Source organism: Lucilia sericata, unplaced genomic scaffold, assembly GCF_015586225.1.
Source record: "Lucilia sericata isolate MDLA Ls3-8-SP2 unplaced genomic scaffold, ASM1558622v1 Contig001172F_arrow, whole genome shotgun sequence".
NCBI lineage: Eukaryota > Metazoa > Arthropoda > Insecta > Diptera > Calliphoridae > Lucilia > Lucilia sericata.
Genome location: NW_023995141.1, coordinates 45,512 through 60,851, shown reverse-complemented (window position 1 = coordinate 60,851; position 15,340 = coordinate 45,512). Strand labels below are relative to the sequence as shown.

The window sequence follows — 15,340 nt, the reverse complement described above, 5'->3', positions numbered from 1 at the left end:
GTTCTAGTTCAGTTCTAGTTCAGTTCTAGTTCAGTTCTAGTTCAGTTCTAGTTCAGGTTCTAGTTCAGTTCTACTTCAGTTCTACTTCAGTTCTAGTTCAGTTCTACTTCAGTTCTAGTTCAGTTCTAGTTCAGTTCTAGTTCAGTTCTAGTTCAGTTCTAGTTCAGTTCTAGTTCAGTTCTAGTTCAGTTCTAGTTCAGTTATACTTCAGTTCTAGTTCAGTTCTAGTTCAGTTCTAGTTCAGTTCTAGTTCAGTTCTAGTTCAGTTCTAGTTCAGTTCTAGTTCAGTTCTAGTTCGGTTCTAGTTCAGTTCTACTTCAGTTCTACTTCAGTTCTAGTTCAGTTCTACTTCAGTTCTAGTTCAGTTCTAGTTCAGTTCTAGTTCAGTTCTAGTTCAGTTCTACTTCAGTTCTAGTTCAGTTCTAGTTCAGTTCTAGTTCAGTTCTAGTTCAGTTCTAGTTCAGTTCTACTTCAGTTCTAGTTCAGTTCTAGTTCAGTTCTAGTTCAGTTCCAGTTCAGTTCTAGTTCAGTTCTAGTTCAGTTCTAGTTCAGTTCTAGTTCAGTTCTAGTTCAGTTCTAGTTCAGTTCTAGTTCAGTTCTAGTTCAGTTCTAGTTCAGTTCTAGTTCAGTTCTAGTTCAGTTCTAGTTCAGTTCTAGTTCAGTTCTAGTTCAGTTCTAGTTCAGTTCTAGTTCAGTTCTAGTTCAGTTCTAGTTCAGTTCTAGTTCAGTTCTAGTTCAGTTCTAGTTCAGTTCTAGTTCAGTTCTAGTTCAGTTCTAGTTCAGTTCTAGTTCAGTTCAGTTCAGTTCAGTAGTTCAGTTCTAGTTCAGTTCTAGTTCAGTTCTATTTCTTTCTATTTCTGTTCTAGTTCAGTTCTAGTTCAGTTCTAGTTCAGTTCTAGTTCAGTTCTAGTTCAGTTCTAGTTCAGTTCTAGTTCAGTTCTAGTTCAGTTCTAGTTCAGTTCTAGTTCAGTTCTAGTTCAGTTCTAGTTCTGTTTTAGTTCAGTTCTATTTCAGTTCTAGTTCAGTTCTAGTTCAGTTCTAGTTCAGTGCTGGTTCAGTTCTAGTTCAGTTCTAGTTCAGTTCTAGTTCAGTTCTAGTTCAGTTCTAGTTCAGTTCTAGTTCAGTTCTAGTTCAGTTCTAGTTCAGTTCTAGTTCAGTTCTAGTTCAGTAGTTCTTCTAGTTCAGTTCTAGTTCAGTTCTAGTTTAGTTCTAGTTCAGTTCTAGTTCAGTTCTAGTTCAGTTCTAGTTCAGTTCTAGTTCAGTTCTAGTTCAGTTCTAGTTCAGTTCTAGTTCAGTTCTAGTTCAGTTCTAGTTCAGTTCTAGTTCAGTTCTAGTTCAGTTCTAGTTCTGTTCTAGTTCAGTTCTAGTTCAGTTCTAGTTCAGTTCTAGTTCAGTTCTAGTTCAGTTCTAGTTCAGTTCTAGTTCAGTTCTAGTTCAGTTCTAGTTCTAGTTCAGTTCTAGTTCAGTTCTAGTTCAGTTCTAGTTCAGTTCTAGTTCAGTTCTAGTTCAGTTCTAGTTCAGTTCTAGTTCAGTTCTAGTTCAGTTCTAGTTCAGTTCTAGTTCAGTTCTAGTTCAGTTCTAGTTCAGTTCTAGTTCAGTTCTAGTTCAGTTCTAGTTCAGTTCTAGTTCAGTTCTAGTTCAGTTTAGTTCAGTTCTAGTTCAGTTCTAGTTCAGTTCTAGTTCAGTTCTAGTTCAGTTCTAGTTCAGTTCTAGTTCAGTTCTAGTTCAGTTCTAGTTCAGTTCTAGTTCAGTTCTAGTTCAGTTCTAGTTCAGTTCTAGTTCAGTTCTAGTTCAGTTCTAGTTCAGTTCTAGTTCAGTTCTAGTTCAGTTCTAGTTCAGTTCTAGTTCAGTTCTAGTTCAGTTCTAGTTCAGTTCTAGTTCAGTTCTAGTTCAGTTCTAGTTCAGTTCTAGTTCAGTTCTAGTTCAGTTCTAGTTCAGTTCTAGTTCAGTTCTAGTTCAGTTCTAGTTCAGTTCTAGTTCAGTTCTAGTTCAGTTCTAGTTCAGTTCTAGTTCAGTTCTAGTTCAGTTCTAGTTCAGTTCTAGTTCAGTTCTAGTTCAGTTCTAGTTCAGTTCTAGTTCAGTTCTAGTTCAGTTCTAGTTCAGTTCTAGTTCAGTTCTAGTTCAGTTCTAGTTCAGTTCTAGTTCAGTTCTAGTTCAGTTCTAGTTCAGTTCTAGTTCAGTTCTAGTTCAGTTCTAGTTCAGTTCTAGTTCAGTTCTAGTTCAGTTGTAGTTCAATTCTAACATTAGTACTATTTCAAATTCTCAATTGTCCATGCCTGTAGTATAACATTTCTTCTGTCTGTCTATATCTAGTTACTGGTAGATAAAAAAATATAAACTTAGAGATACTACTACTGTAAATGTCTAAGTTGCAAAAAATATATAAAAAAAGCAGACATTTAATGCCAAATATTTTCTCAACGAGATAAACTAAACAGAGGAATTTACTGATACTTAGATACATTTGTGTGAATGTACTTACATACATTTTAGATTAAGTACAAGCACGTATGTACATATGTGTTGCAAAAACACAAAGAGGGCAAAAATATTAAAAGTATCGCAAAAAATATATTATACTACTATAGAAATTTCTGTTTAATTTTTAAATTTACTCACCTTTTGGTTTAATTTTTGTTTTTCTTACTATAAAGTTCTAAGAATTTGAATTTTTATAATTTAAATTAATATTTATTTTTAATCAGTTTATAAATTTTTGCACTTTAACACTTTAATTTTAAATGAATTTGTTTTCTTTAATTGTAGTTGATTTTGTAAAGTTATTCTTTTTTTTAACTTGTTATCTTATCAAAATATATTTTTATTATTTTATTTTAAACATAAAACTATTTATGTACAAGTATGTCTATCATATCATTTCATATCAGTTGATATCACTTTTTTTTTTAAATAATTACGTTTAACGTTCTCTTGACTTTATGTGTATTTTTTTTAACTTTTATCAATAAATTTATGAAGGGTTAACAAAATGTAGTAAATAATTTCTTTTTTTTTTCAAGTATGTTGTAAAAAAAAATACGCACTATTTGTTGTTTAATTGTTGAGTTTGTTGGAATTTTAACTGAAAATAGAAAAAAAGTAAAGTTTTAGTGATATTGAATAAGTTTTTTAAAATAATATTAAATAGTGTACATTTTTAGTTTTCGAGTACAGATATTGTTGATGTGATAATGAGTGGGAAGCACGTTTTTTTAGTAATTTGTTAATTTCCCCCTTTAAAGTGTATGAATGTTTTCTTGAAAATACTAGTATGAAGATATTGGAAATTTAATAATAATATTTGAAACAAAAAATAGGGGTATGAAAAAGGAGCATTCAGTTATGAATATTTTATTAATTTGAAACTACATTTTTGAAGTTTTTTTACTAAAAGATTCCTATAGTTTTACACCTACATTCATAAGTATCATTAAACATATGGGAGTACATTCCCAGCAGTTCGGTCGGACAGTCCCGAACTCCCTATTTAACCTACCACATAGGATTACACCTACCCACTAACTGTCCAGGTGACTAGCTATTTTAACATGTGCTTGTCCTACGAGGAAGTCAATCGTCACCCCAAAGGTTACGAAGAGTCACACAAGTGCTTTTTAAGTGTCCCCTCTCTCGCTTACAAAGAGGACACTAAAGTGACGATTATCTTCACCCTCGTTTAAAAAGAGTACATCCGTGACGAAAGACGAATTAGAGCCAACCAGATGGTTAGACGTTAGTGGAAATCACTGTCTTTTTCGGATACATTGACTCTTTGTCGAACTGCAGGGTTGATTTTGTCATTACGTTTGTTACACATCGAAATATTGGTCATAGACCCACATACGTTTATATATTCTGGGTCTTTATAAAATTTTTAAATGATCTAGCCATGTCCGTCCATCCGTCAGTTCGTCTGTCAGTCCATCCGTCCGTCCATCCGTCCGTCCGTCCGTCCGTCCATCCGTCCGTCCATTTGTCCACCCGTCCGTCCATTTGTCCATCCGTCTGTCTGTCTGTTGAAATCACGATAGGGATCAAACGGAAAGAGCTAAACAGTTGAAGTTTTGTACAAATGTTCTCCATTAATAAGGTTTGTTTGTAGCACTTAAAAAACTGTTTATAACCAAAAGTTATATGGTAGATATTGGACCATAATTGATCGTAAATGTGTTTATCAGTCTATCCGTCAGTCCATGTAAACTTCCATATAGAATTTGTTACACGATTCTCTATTATACCAAAGATCTTCACTCAAAGTCACTTAACATGTTAAAATGGCATCGCCCCATTTCTACACAAGAACGAATGATTTAATATTGTTGATACTATATAGAAACTCCATATAGTCCAATGAAGGATTTTCCAAGGTTTCTTTCCTATTATCTGATAAAGCAGGACGAAAAACAAAGAAAATTATCAATTGTTTCTTCTTAGTCCTCTTTGTGACAAGAGAGATCTTCAGACTTGGGCAGACAAGACATAGAGCAAGAGCTCGGCTTTAACTTTTAGGTCTGAGTAGACATTTAAAACAGCCGTTGTATTAGAGATTTACAGCATGAGAATGAAATTAAAACTATTGTGACAACTTCCCTTTTATGTGGGCGGCAGTCTGAATATCGAAGTGCTTTACGTGAACACCTGCCGTGTTGGCCTATTTCACGGTGGTATTTTTCAACTTTTTTTCAACAACTCACCACCGCCACTTTGTGTATCTAACACACATGGGTGGAAATTTTTGTACATGCAAATGCAAAAACATCTCTTCCGTTTACAACAACACAGATGGGATGGCCGTATTTATAAGAGCCGAATTCAGTAGTCTGAAACACGATTCCATCAAATAAGCCGAGGACTTTATTCTTTCTCATAGATAATACACTGTGTGTAAATCAGAGTTTTCTCTGAACATACCTAGACAAGGAAGGAAAATTCAATGGTATCACTTGTATAATATACCTTTCATCCATCATCATTTCACCCAACACACTTTTCATTCATTCTCATTCATTCCACACACTCATAGAGAAAAACATTCGACAAATTCACTTTAGGTATACGGGCGGAAGAGAACGTATACCCCTACATTGATCATATACATTTAACACCAACTTATTTCCAACACTAAGTCCCACAGTCACTCCTCTGTTGAGATCTGTTGACTTCGGCAATAGGATTGCAATCACACCAAGATGTAGTCTTTCATCTAGGTAACATGCTCCAGGGGGGAGTGGGCGGTAGTCAGCTTTTGACCATTCGTCCGCTATGATATTTCCAGATGCATTTTAATGATCTGGACAAGATCTAGGTTTAAATGGTTAGCTATATCGTCAAAAGACACCAAACATTTGGATTCCGTGAAAATACTGCAGAATGAGAGTGCTATATTGTAGCGATTTCCCTTAAATGCGCTACGGTATTTTTAGAAACTGTTTATTGACCTAGAGCAGTTCTATGTTCGCCATCCTAATGGTAGGCACAAATTCTGATATTCCGTTGTAAACTGTTTGAAGTGTTTGAATCCAACTGCACTATACATAATTATAATGTGGTTTGTGACCATATCGAGTAGTCATTTAGAAGTCTTAGGACTAATACCACTGGTCATCCCAATATCTTTGCTGTATGCCTTTCAAAATCCCGCTTATATATTCAGATTCTAAGAAAGTTAAGAATCTTGGGCTATCGGGATGAAACCACTTCACCAGTAGTGGTACTGGTGATGCGATATAGTCTGATGGGACTATAAATTGGTAAGATCTTGACTTTTTGTCTCACCACATATCGGGTGCCATGAACAGAAGAGGACGACATAGCTTTGTTACATATTGTAGCGATTCTTCTACGAAATTTGGGAATCTAGGACTATCGGAGAGAGTTTTCCTACAGAGAAAACTGCTTTGAAACTGCTTTAACAGTAGGGATACTGATGAGGCGGTATAGTCCGCTAGGACTATAAACTGGTGAAATCTTGACTTGCGGTCTTAGAACTTATCTGGTGCCATAAGAACCAGAAGACGACATAGCATTGTTCTGGACTTTATATTGTACCGGTTTTGAAGAGGTTTCTACGAAATTAGAGAGTCTAGGCATATCGGGCAGAGTTTTCCCATAGAGTGAAACTGCTTTACCAGTAGGGCTACTAGTGAGGCGGTGTAGTCTGCTAGGACTATAAACTGGTGAAATCTTGACTTGCGGTCTTAGAACCTATCTAGTGTAATGGAAACTGTAGGTAGACAGAACAACGTTCCAGACTTTATATTGTGTTGTTATTGGAGTTGTTTCTTTAGGGTGTAAATCGCGCGAAGAGAATGTTAGGTTAATCATATTAACATTTCGCGATAAGTTCGATAAACTTTTTGAGGCAACAGGAGCAATGAGAGTGTATAAATATATGAACTGGTGAAATCTTGATTTGCGGTCTTAGAACCTATCCGGTGCCACGAGAACCAGAGGTCGCCAGAGCATTATTGTGGACTTTATATTGTACCGGTGCTTGGAGAGGTTTCTATGAAAGTTCAGAATCTAGGACTATCGGAGAGAGTTTTAGCACATAGTGAAACCGCTTTACCAGTAGGGGTACTGCTAGGAATATAAACTGGTGAAATCTTGATTTGCGGTCTTAGAACATATCTGGTGTAATGGGAACAGTAGGTCGACAAAGCATTGTTCCGGACTTTATAATGTGCCGGTTATTGGAGATGTTTCTTTAGGGTGTAAATCGCGCGAAGAGAATGATGGGTTAATGATATTACTATTTCGCGATAAGTTCGATGAACTTGTTGGGACAATAGGAGCAGTGAGAGTGTATAAATATATGAACTGGTGATATCTTGAGTTGCGGTCTTAGAACCTATCCGATGCCATGGGAACCAGAAGTTCACAGAGCCGGTTATTAGAGAGATTTCTTTAGGGTGTAAATCGCATGAAGAGAATGTTAGATTAATGATATTAACATTTCGCGATAAGTTCGTTGAACTTGTCGAGACTAAAGGAGCAGTGAGGGCGTAACTAAATTGGGGGAAATGAGTTAATATGAAAGAAATGGGAGGCAGAATGAATCACTCCAGCCATATAGCCAAATAAATGTACATATAAGATGTTTATAGCTATGAATGTGTTGGACTATAGTGTGATGGGTTGAATGGTGATGGAAATATAGAATGATATTCTTGTGTTAACGATAAAATTTTATTCTTTGTCAGGGTATGTTCGGGTTTTATGCTGTTCATACAAGACCTTCACTACTCACATTGCCCCCTGTGATTAAGGAACTATGTTTTGCTTATTAGATGGAGTTCGTTTCCTATTCAACAAAGGTTATATCCTTATTTTGGTTACGTATTGGCGTCGAGGTGTTCTTCTGATATGGTCTGCCGCACATTAGGCAATGGTGCTCTCATGTATGGATAATAGATAGGTCAATTATTTGAGCAAAATGTTTAGACATCGAACGGCGTTAAACATGTCCCTGTGGGTTCTTGGCAAGTCACAAAGGGTAGGTGTTGATTCGTATCTAGCTCACTTTGTGATTGATAAAGTACTACCGTGAGAATAGGGATTTACTCAAACTAAGAAACTTGTATCTTAATAAGCAATTGCTTAAGTTTAAGGGATTTTTTTTTTTTTTGAAAATTCCGATCAGAAATAGTTAGTTCACAAAAATGTTTACTATTTGAACTTTTCTTAAGTAAATAAACCTTAAGCAGAAGCAATTAAACCAAAAATGTGTGTGAGTAGTTATTTGGTCATTTGCATCTCAAAAAATTTCAATTGAATTTTAGTTTCGGGAACTTAACACTTGAAGGACGTACGTGAGGGTATGCCTATGTTTGATTTAGCGAGAGAGAGGTCATTTAACCCTGTTCTAAATATTTCTTTCACATGGTCAAATTCTTAGCAAAAATTCAACAAAAAATTTACATTCGATTTGTTAAGAATACAAAAAATTGCTTAAACATTGAGTTATTTTGAAAACAATAGAGACACTGGGTAACATTGTGGGGGATAATTTTAGACTATTTTTCTTCAGAAAAAAATAAACAATTTCACCTAAATAACTTACATTTTTTCCTTAAACTTCTCGTTGTGTTAAATAGTACTTTTAAATGAAAAACAGCTTTTACACCTGTCTGTCTGTCTGTCAATTTTGCACTAATTTATGCACAAATCAATTAACAAGTTTCAAATTATTGTTGGTTTTTTCTCTCTAAGGTGTTTAGATTTCTGGTAGTTCTTGTTGCTGCTGTTTCGGTCAATGTATAGATAAATGTAAAAATAAAAATGAACAAGTTTGAGAGCTACACTTCGCACAAAATTAAATATTTTTTTTAGAAAAAACGCTTTTTTGTTTATTTTTAAAACAACCACTTCCACATTTTGCTATTTTTTTTTAAATTTTTTGTTAAATAAAACAAAATTTATTTTATTTTAATTTTGTTTTTATTTTAATTTTATTTATTTTTTTTTTTGCTCTACGAAATTTTGTATAATTTTTCAATCAATTAACATAGAACTCTGGCAAGAATAACAACAGCAAAAACAATAATATTTTTTTGTTGAATTAGAATTAACAAAAAAAGGCACACACACCACACACTCTTAAAATTGTACTACTAATGGATCAACTTAGAACCGAAACTTTTTTAATTTTTTTTTTTTTTTTGCTCTATATTTGATTAATTTATTAGCTACAGCATTTAATTAGTTGTATGTTATTAGTAGATTATACAATTCATTAATTTGTTGTATTAATTTTTCGTTAAATTTTTTTTTCACAAAAAAAAATCGCACTAGTTTTTTTCAAGCACGTTCGTGTTTAACAAAAAATATAAGACATAAAATTTATAGAAAAAATTAATAATGATCTCAACGTAAAAAGTAAGAAAAAACTTAAAAAAAAACGCCAAAATAAAAAAACCGCTAATTTAAGACGAGTTCGCGCGTACAAACGAAAAAAAAACCGCATAAATCGTTCCCTATGGAAAGAAGTTGAAATGAAAACTGACACAATAGCTGACATGAACAAAAATTTTTAGGTCTAAATTCACACATTGGCCAAAATACAACAACTATAGCAACAACAGCAACACACACACAGAAAGTCCCCAACCACAACAACAACAACAACAACACACTTTCAACAAGATCTCTATGTAGTAAAACAACCAAACGATCAACACATAAAGCCAGCAAAACACACTGATTGTGGATGGTAATTTACGCTCCACACACTAAAACAACAACAACAATAACAACCACCTCTCAATGCTTGTGTATTGTAATTGTGCTCACCTCCCCTCCCCACCCTAACAACAAACAAAAAGCTTTTATTATTACTTCTCACGATCGTTTCAAGAGAGTGATTGTGAGAGAGCATGTGAATGGTTAGAGAGAGAAAATCAATTTAATCAATGAAAACAAACAAGAGTATTATTACTAAACAACAACAATAAGAAACCGGTATTAAAGCAGTTGCCGGCTTTTGAAAAACATCTTTTTTTTTGTAGTAAGAGTAAACAAATTTAAAGTACTTTTGGACTAAAGTAAAAAAAAGTACCAAAAAAACTTTACAAACACAAGAGCAAATGATATACTTAAAAGTCGCACAGTGCTTTATGTGGAACAAAATTTGGCAAAAATATATAATAAACTCGCTGATGGTTCTGTGTTGCCTTAGACGTTGCCTGAGCTATTGTAATTAATCCTTCTATTCTCAAAGTTAAGCTCGTCTTTAGACTAAGGGCAATACAACTCCAACATAACTTTTAAAACTCTTTTTTTGCCATTTCAATAATCAATTTTCAAAATAAATTTAAAGCCTTAAATTGTTAAAAATTATAAAAAATCTATTCATATATAAAATCTAGACACGATTACCTATTCATTGATGTATAACATGTCTAACTTTTATTTTAAATAGTCTTTAAAAAATACGTTTTAAATGTAATAAGCTATTGTCTTAAAACTACTTTAATATACTCAAATGACTACTATTCACTTCTCATTATTTTATGTACCAATCTTAACATGCATCCTTAACCTCTATAGTTGTTGTTGCTTTTGCAACTAAAGCTACTAAGCTTAAGTACTAATTTGCAAACGAAAAAGTATTCAGGAATTACAAATAAAGCAAGATGAATAAAAATGTGTTCATACTCGTTTATAGATTTGCTACTTAAGCAAAAATACAGCAAAGGTAATTATTCATGAAAAAAGATTTTATTTAAAAAAAAAACTAAAAATTTTCATAAAAATGAAATTTTTCATAAAAAATGAAATTTTTCATAAAAAATGAAATTTTTCATAAAAATTAAATTTTTCATAAAAATGAAATTTTTCATAAAAAATTAAATTTTTCATAAGAAATGAAATTTTTCATAAAAAATGAAATTTTTCATAAAAAATGAAATTTTTCATAAAAAATTAAAATTTTCATAAAAAATGAAATTTTTCATAACAAATGAAATTTTTCATAACAAATGAAATTTTTCATGAAAAATGAAAAAAACAAGTTAGAGTGCTATATTCGGCTGAGCCGAATCTTAAATACCCTCCACCAGCTACTTTTATGTTAAACTTTTCTAATTGATCAAATATTTGTAGAAATAAGTTTTCTCATGTGTTAAATAGAAAAATCCCAAGATTTAAACAACTTAAATCTATTACAATTCCAAGATTTATTGAACATTACAAATGCCATTTTCTTTTCTGAAGGGAACCTAGTATGAGAGCTATGACCAAACATGGACCGATCGTAAAACGAGTTATGTGCCTTTAAGTGTTTTTCTGAAAGGGACCTATGATAAATTATGGACCGATAGGAAAACAATTTCACAGTAATATTTATCTGTATATGAGCAATACTTCTGCCAAACTTTATATGGATATCTTATTTAGTAATGAATTATATGTGTTTAAGTGATTTTCGGGAGGGGGAGCTATGACCAGTTATGGACCGATCGGAAAAAAATTGCTCAGAAATATTTCTGTGCATATAAGCAATAATTGTACCAAATTTTATATGGATATCTTAATTTAGTAATGAGTTATGCGCGTTTAAGTGATTTTCGGGAGGGGACCTTGTATGGGAGCTATTTCGAATTATGGACCGACCCAGAAAATTTTTCCTCTGTATGAATTCTATTGACATAAGATTTTAATTTGTAAAATTTTGTGAAGATATCGACATTGTGACGGAAGTTATTAACAAAAAACCCATTTTCCGGGAATATGTACTTTTGTATGGGAGGTATATGAAATTGTGGACCAGTTCAGAAAATTTTCAGCAGAGATCAAGATTTTGTGCAGAAACGAATGTATGGTGATTTTCATGGAATTATCTTGCATAGTTTTCGAGAAAATTACATCAGAATGTGTAAAAAATGCTTATTTTTTTCGAGGTTGTTTTAAATTTTGATTCATAACTTTTCCCGGTGTGAACCGATTTTGCCCATTTTCAATACCAAACAACTTAGGAAAATGAAGAACATTATGGGTGAATTTGGTTAAACTCTATTGGTTCGTTTTATCGTGAGCGTGTTTTACACAGACAGACGGACAGACGGACATAGCTAAATCGACTCAGAATTTGATAAGGACCCAGAATATATATACTTTGTTGGGTCTCAGATGAATATTTCTTGGTGTTACACACGGAATGACAAAGTTATATATACCCTCTATCACCACTGATGGTGGTGGAGGGTATTAAAAAATTTATAGTCCAGGTTCAATTCTAGTTCAGTTCTAGTTCTGTTCTAGTTCTGTTCTAGTTCCTGTTCAGTTCTAGTTCAGTTCTAGTTCAGTTCTAGTTCAGTTCTAGTTCAGTTCTAGTTCTAGTTCTGTTCTGTTCTGTTCTGTTCTGTTCTGTTCTAGTTCTAGTTCTGTTCTAGTTCTGTTCTAGTTCTGTTCTAGTTCTGTTCTAGTTCTGTTCTAGTTCTGTTCTAGTTCTGTTCCAGTTCTGTTCTAGTTCAGTTCTAGTTCAGTTCTAGTTCAGTTCTAGTTCAGTTCTAGTTCAGTTCTAGTTCTGTTCCAGTTCTGTTCTAGTTCTGTTCTAGTTCTGTTCTAGTTCTGTTCTAGTTCTGTTCTAGTTCAGCTCTAGTTCAGTTCTAGTTCAGTTCTAGTTCAGTTCTAGTTCAGTTCTAGTTCAGTTCTAGTTCAGTTCTAGTTCAGTTCTAGTTCAGTTTTAGTTCAGTTCTAGTTCAGTTCTAGTTCAGTTATAGTTCAGTTCTAGTTCAGTTCTAGTTCTGTTCTAGTTCTGTTCTAGTTCTGTTCTAGTTCTGTTCTAGTTTAGCTCTAGTTCAGTTCTAGTTCAGTTCTAGTTCAGTTCTAGTTCAGTTCTAGTTCAGTTCTAGTTCAGTTCTAGTTCAGTTCTAGTTCAGTTCTAGTTCAGTTATAGTTCAGTTCTAGTTCAGTTCTAGTTCAGTTCTAGTTCAGTTCTAGTTTAGTTCTAGTTCAGTTCTAGTTCTGTTCTAGTTCTGTTCTAGTTCTGTTCTAGTTCTGTTCTAGTTCTGTTCTAGTTCTGTTCTAGTTCTGTTCTAGTTCTATTCTAGTTCTGTTCTAGTTCTGTCCTAGTTCAGTTCAGTTCTGGTTCAGTTCAGTTCTAGTTCAGTTCTAGTTCAGTTCTAGTTCAGTTCTAGTTCAGTTCTAGTTCAGTTCAAGTTCAGTTCTAGTTCTGTTCTAGATCTGTTCTAGTGCTGTTCTAGTTCTGTTCTAGTTCTGTTCTAGTTCAGTTCTAGTTCAGTTCTAGTTCAGTTCTAGTTCAGTTCTAGTTCAGTTCTAGTTCAGTTCTAGTTCAGTTCTAGTTCAGTTCTAGTTCAGTTCTAGTTCAGTTCTAGTTCAGTTCTAGTTCTAGTTCAGTTCTAGTTCAGTTCTAGTTCAGTTCTAGTTCAGTTCTAGTTCAGTTCTAGTTCAGTTCTAGTTCAGTTCTAGTTCAGTTCTAGTTCAGTTCTAGTTCAGTTCTAGTTCAGTTCTAGTTCAGTTCTAGTTCAGTTCTAGTTCAGTTCTAGTTCAGTTCTAGTTCAGTTCTAGTTCAGTTCTAGTTCAGTTCTAGTTCAGTTCTAGTTCAGTTCTAGTTCAGTTCTAGTTCAGTTCTAGTTCAGTTCTAGTTCAGTTCTAGTTCAGTTCTAGTTCAGTTCTAGTTCAGTTCTAGTTCAGTTCTAGTTCAGTTCTAGTTCAGTTCTAGTTCAGTTCTAGTTCAGTTCTAGTTCAGTTCTAGTTCAGTTCTAGTTCAGTTCTAGTTCAGTTCTAGTTCAGTTCTAGTTCAATTCTAGTTCAGTTCTAGTTCCGTTCTAGTTCAGTTCTAGTTCAGTTCTAGTTCAGTTCTAGTTCAGTTCTAGTTCAGTTCTAGTTCAGTTCTAGTTCAGTTCTAGTTCAATTCTAGTTCAGTTCTAGTTCCGTTCTAGTTCAGTTCTAGTTCAGTTCTAGTTCAGTTCTAGTTCAGTTCTAGTTCAGTTTTAGTTCAGTTCTAGTACAGTTCTAGTTCAGTTCTAGTTCTGTTCTGTTCAGTTCTAGTTCAGAATTTTAGAACCATTACAAAAGTTCTTATTTCCCTATTAGCCCGCGTTATTTTATTTAACTAAAAAATAAATCATTTAGCCGCACTGTTCACATTATTGAGTGATTTTGTTTTGTAGTGAGTGAGCTTTTACTCGTTTGGGTATAAAATATTGATCGAACAATCCGCAATTACTCATGTGAGTAATAAAATCATAAAAAGCTTTCAATGAAAACAAACAAGCTTTTAAATTAATATCTCTTTTTTATATAAATAGTTCACAAAAAGAACTCTTACAATAATTAAAGCTTTTAAGAGTAGTTTCGATTAAAAGTTTTTAAGTTTAAGTTTTGTTTATAGAAATTATAAGCTTAAGATGTTAAAGACGGTAAACGAAATACATTGTATTAAAATTAATACAAAAGTATTTCAATAAAAATTTCAGTAAAAGTTGCTTTAGATTTAATCCCTAAATTTCTGCTTTATATTCAAAATCTCTTCCATTAATAGTTAGCTTCTCGTAAAACAAAAACTTTCTGTTTCTAATGGCTTTAAAGTTCAAAAACAATATTGTCCATTAAAAATAAAAATATTGATTTATGAACAATTAAAAATAATTTCTTTATTACAGTCTGAAACTATAGTGGTAAAACCAAGATACTAAAATAAACCAACAAATTAAAAAAACAATTTAAAACCAATTTAAATAATTTCCATAAACTTTTTCTCTATGTCACTTTTAATAATACTATTACGTTTTTTTGTGTAACCGATAAAAAAATTAAAAAAGAGAAAAATGTCAATTATTCTATTTTTCATGTGATGTGTCTAAAACACTTAGGGAATTATTACAGCACGTGTTTTTATTCACAAAGTTAATTTACATTTTTAAAATACTGTTTTTATTCTGCTTTTATTTTAAAATTCAAAAACAAATACATAATACTAGTTCAAATTGCTGACAAGTGAAATGAATTGAAGGGAGAGGAAACTTGAAATTGAAGTAATTTAGGTTAATCAACTTAAAGAAAATAGAAATTAAATACAAAATGTGTTTTAAATTTAAAATACTTGGAAAAGAAATTTAAACAGATTTGAATAAATTTTGAGGGGGGTTTATGATAATTGTGGATTAACAGTATTTTAAATTTTTTTTAAGTAGTATACTTTAAGGAGGCATTTGTGAAAGTTAGAATGAGTATTTTTAAGGCATGAAATCTTATTTGTATTTTTGGAATTAGTAGACAAGTTTTAGGAAAAATTAAGTTATTTTAAAGTTATCTTGTTTCAAAACACGGTTTTATTTTAAGAATTTATAAAAAAACTTTCGATAAATAAATAAAAAATAAAGATAGATAGATAGATAGATAGATAGATAGATAGATAGATAGATAGATAGATAGATAGATAGATAGATAGATAGATAGATAGATAGATAGATAGATAGATAGATAGATAGATAGATAGATAGATAGATAGATAGATAGATAGATAGATAGATAGATAGATAGATAGATAGATAGATAGATAGATAGATAGATAGATAGATAGATAGATAGATAGATAGATAGATAGATAGATAGATAGATAGATAGATAGATAGATAGATAGATAGATAGATAGATAGATAGATAGATAGATAGATAGATAGATAGATAGATAGATAGATAGATAGATAGATAGATAGATAGATAGATAGATAGATAGATAGATAGATAGATAGATAGATAGATAGATAGATAGCTAGATAGATATAGATAGATATAGATAGATAGATAGATAGATAGATAGATAGATAGATAGAAGATGATAGATAGATAGATAGATAGATAGATATAGATAGAT

At 32.3% G+C, this 15,340-nt stretch overlaps 1 long non-coding RNA gene across 1 annotated transcript; it reads right to left on the bottom strand.

The window, feature by feature from the left end:
* Window positions 1-2,946: 2,946 nt before the first annotated feature.
* LOC119610379 lies at window positions 2,947-9,021 on the bottom strand. The gene is made up of 2 exons (XR_005231990.1): window positions 8,063-9,021; window positions 2,947-3,082 (listed from the first exon to the last, which is right to left on the bottom strand). It is a non-coding gene; the product is annotated as an uncharacterized LOC119610379 (long non-coding RNA).
* Window positions 9,022-15,340: the final 6,319 nt, after the last annotated feature.